Raw genomic sequence first — 3,975 nt, 5'->3', positions numbered from 1 at the left:
TTCACTTTCAATCTATTCACATTTTGGGGTCTAAGATGAATCTCTTGTAAACAGCATATGTATAATGTATTGTTTAATCCATCCTGCCAATCTGGGTCTTCTGATTGGAGAGTTTAATCTATCATCATTCAAAAATATTACTATAAAGGCAGCTCTCGATTTAACCATCTTATCCTTTGATTTTTATTTGTCAGATTTATTTTTTCTTCCTTTTTTATTGTTACCCTTATGAATACTCTTCAACTCTGTACCCTCCTCCAGATCTCTCTCTCCTCTCTTTTCTTTTCATCTGACAGGACTCCCTTTAGTGATTCTCCTAGGGCCAATTGTTTTATTAACACACTGAATCAGCTTCTGTTTATCGGTGAATATTTTAAAGTCTCTCTCATTTCTGTAGGACAGCTTTGCTGGATAGATAATTCTTGGTTGGAAATTTTTCTCTTTTGGTATCTTAAATATATCATACAACTGCCTTCCCATCTCCATGGTTTCTGATGACAAATAAGAACTTAATCTTATTTGGCTTCCCTTGTATGTGGTGAATTGCTTTTCTCTTACTGCTTTCAGAATTTTCTCTTCTCTTTCACATTTGACAGTCTGATTACTATGTATCTTGTAGTAGGGTCTATTTGAATTTATTTTGTTTGGAGTGAATTTAGTTTCTTGGATGTGCATATTTCGGTCTTTTAAAAAGGTTGGGGAATTTTCAGCCATTATTTCTTCAAATATCTTCCTGGCCCTTTTCCCTTTTTTCTCCTTTTGGGACTCACACGATGCATGAATTTGTGTGTTCTGTGTTGTCAATCATTTCCTCAAAACCCTCATCAAACTTTTCATTTTTTTAATCCACTTGTTCTTTTATTTGTTCAAATTCTGTTGATCTGCCTTCTAGCTCACTGATTCATTCTTCTGCCTCTTCAAATCTGCTGTTGTGAGTCTCTAGTATATTTTTAACTTCATCTACAATATCCTCTATTTTCATAATATCTATTATTTTTCAATATATTCTTTCAAATTCTTCTTTATGTTCTTCTAGTGTCTTCTTAATATCCTTTATCACTTTACATACATTTGCTTCATTTCTTGGAATCAATTCAGGAGATTTGTTTGCACATCTTTAATTAGTTGTTACAGAGTCTGTATCTCCTTCAACTTTTTTATCTGTTCCTTTGACTGGACCATTGCTTCTTGAGTATTAGTATGCCTTGCAATATTTTTGCTGATACCTGGTCATCTGATTATGTTGATGAGTCTATTCTGAAAGTTGATTTCTCTTTCTTGTCTAGGATTTAGTTGTTGCCTGGGTTTGTATTAGGGCACTGATTTGACAGTTGAGTCACTGATGTTTCTCAGCCAAAACAGGGCCAGATACCCATGCAGGGGGTGTAGACTGGCTCCGATGGGCATGGTGAAGGCCTAGAGAGGCTCTGAAAAGTGCTGAAATATTCCCCTGTACTTTCTTCAGTGACTTAATTTTCCTCAGAAGCTATTTAATTCTTGGAGCCCAGCAGCATCTGACTGGGCAGGGCTGAAACTGCAGAGATTTTGTGTGCTCACTTTGCCAGGTAAAATCTGGCTCAGTGTGGGATGTGTCCCCCACTTTACCTGCAGTCATAGCTGTCCCCCAGGCAAGAATTGGGCCACTTGCTGCTCTTTTCTTTAAGAGTGGTGGATGGACACCCGGACCCATAGTTGGGATTAATCTCTACCCATATTTTCTCAGACTCTGTCCCTCACTGAACTGGGCCTTGAGATGTCCTCCCCTGTCCACTGGGTCCCCAAACTTTGATTTCAGCAGTTTCTGCCTGGCTACTTGCTGCTTTTAGGAAAGGTTCTCATTTAAGAAAGATCCTACCGAATTCTCCATTTTGATAATTCCTCCTTGTTACCCTTTTATTTTCTACCCTCTCCAGTAGCTTTTTTGTTGAGAAAGATCCTACCTAATTCTCCATTTTGGTAATTCCTCCTTGTTACCCTTTTATATTCTACCCTCTCCAGTAGCTTAAGTCTTGTTGTGGTTCCCTGTGGGCTTTGGTATCTGAGTCTGGAAATAGATAGGGATCTGTTCACTGTTGTGAGAAATTTTATACTCTCTGTCCTCAGTGGGAGGTGGGAGGGGTGCCAGTTGTTGCCTCTGGGCACTTGCTGAGCTACATGGGACTGAGTGAGGGGAGGACAAAGGATGGCCAATCCAGGTCCAAAGTTTCCTACTGGATATTTTTCTGTTTCTTTGATTCAGCATTCATGGGATCCTTCTCCAAACTTTACCTTTCTCCAGAGTTCTGAACAAGTGAGATTTATCTGTTTGCTTTTTTTTTTCTTTTTTTTGCTGAATCTAGTTGTCTTTCATCACCATGTTGATGATGTAACTCCCAATATAACTTTACAATTTTACCCCTAACTGGTGAGCATATTAGAGATGCAAAAAGCATTTGTTTGCATGAATAGATGAAGAATTTAACAAATGATAAAACTGTGTCCTTTTGAGAGATAAAATACTTCAAAGTTATTTTTCTGCAAAGTTACAATGTTGTTTTTTGATGCTACCCTTTGAAAACACTGTATTATGTTATCATTCAATAATATAATTCTAGACACATTATGTGTTTACTAGGATTGAATAAATATTTGTATTAAGGTCTTTGAGTAAGTAGAATTCTAGGGTGGTCCCCAATATTCTAACCTGTATTGTACACCACCTTCTCCCAGTTATACAATCAACTCTAGGTGCTGCTATGAAGTTATCTCACATAATCAATTAAGGTCCCAAATAAGTTGACCTCCCAGCAATAAGATTATATGGACGGTTCCATGGTCCTTGAAATCTAAGCCTAAAGATGAGAGACAGTCAAGTCAGAGAGATTTTATGCATGAAAGGGATCCCATACAATGGAGATTCTGTTTCTGTCTTTGAAGATGGAGGACATCATTTGGCAAGGAACACAGGCAGCCTCTAGGATCTGAAAATGACCCCCTCTGACAGCCAGCAAGGAAACAGGGGTTTCAGTCCTACAGCCACAAGAAATGAAATATAACAAACAACATGAATGACCTTGGAAGCATATTCTTCCCAGTTTCAAGATGCAACACAGCATGGCAAACATCTAGATTTCAGCCACCGAGACATGGAGAACACATTTATTATCTTACCCAGGCAGCTAACTTATAGAACTGTGCGTTAATGAATGCGTGTTGTTTTAAGCTACTTCACTAATGGTAATTTATTACACAGCAAAAGAAATCTAATATATCTGTTTATAGAAAAAAATAGGCTTTGTTTGCAAGTGCACAGAAGAATTTACAAGACTCAACTCAAATTTTTCTGACTACAATTTTTTGAGTCTCAATTTTAATTGTTTGATAATGAAATACAGATTAAAGAAAGCAAATTTACTTAATTTCTTTATTACAAGCATCCTGTGAATTAACTCTAGCCAACAGGACAATGTTAGTGGCAATAAAGAAGGTTTTTAAATATTGTTTTTCAAATAAATATTGGATTTTTGAAGAAATTTTGTTTTTTATGGTTCAATACAAAACACATGCTGAATTGTTTGTATATGTCAGAGAGCTAATCCTAGATTTATAGATCTTAAGAGTTTGCCTCCTTCAACATCCATTGACCTTCATCACTCCTGTTTCATGTTTTTGTTTGAACCCTGCCATTTCATGTGGAAATCACAAAGGAAAGAAAACTATTTCAATCTCCAAATGTATTTGAAGATCAGCTCTGTGCCATTGTCTGTGTCCTACAAAAAATGTGTGAATCTGCAATCTGAAGATCATGATGAGAATGATTTATCTTTGTACCTGAAACACTTCATACATTCTCAGTCAGAAAAACTATAGGTGGAAGAACCAAAGGTAAGGTCAGTTGTAACTTCTGATTTTCTTTAGTAATATGATGGTTGCTAAACTAGATTATTTATACTTCTTGGCACTTCTCAATTCTACTTCATTTTGTTTTTAGTGCAA

Source organism: Tamandua tetradactyla, chromosome 4, assembly GCF_023851605.1.
Source record: "Tamandua tetradactyla isolate mTamTet1 chromosome 4, mTamTet1.pri, whole genome shotgun sequence".
Lineage (NCBI taxonomy): Eukaryota > Metazoa > Chordata > Mammalia > Pilosa > Myrmecophagidae > Tamandua > Tamandua tetradactyla.
This window is presented reverse-complemented; position numbering follows the sequence as displayed.